This window comes from Corvus brachyrhynchos, unplaced genomic scaffold (assembly GCF_000691975.1).
Source record: "Corvus brachyrhynchos isolate BGI_N302 unplaced genomic scaffold, ASM69197v1 scaffold802, whole genome shotgun sequence".
Lineage (NCBI taxonomy): Eukaryota > Metazoa > Chordata > Aves > Passeriformes > Corvidae > Corvus > Corvus brachyrhynchos.
The window spans coordinates 167,779-168,223 of record NW_008236648.1 but is presented as its reverse complement, the minus strand read 5'-3'; positions in this window follow the sequence as shown (position 1 = coordinate 168,223).

The following is a 445-nucleotide window of genomic DNA, read 5'->3' as shown; positions in this document are numbered from 1 at the left end:
AGGACCGTGACATCGTGTCGGGGCAGCTCTTCTTCTGGCAGCAGGTCTCTCCAGGTTGGTGTCCGGCCTCAAGAAGGCAGGCTTTGGCAGACGGCACCACGCAGCCCAGCGTGGCTCTCACGCAGCTGCGCGGGAGACCCATCTGCCTTCAAGGGCTGGCCGCAGGAGGCGGCCCATGACGACATGGTCAGTGTGGCCCGCTTGGCTGAAGGAGGTGGCCCATGTCCTGCTGTGCCACTGTCCTCAAAGGGCAGAGTCAGCCGGGAGGCCGGCACAGCTCTGAGCACACGCAGCACGGCCTGGGCCCTGCGGGTGCCGGGAGCAGCTGGGCAGGAGCCTTCTGCAAGTGACCGTCGCTTTCTGGCTTCTCTCCCCAGAGTGCCAACATCTGATCCGCTGGTGTTTGTCCAAGCACCCCCCGGACAGGCCAGCGCTGGAGGGGAGT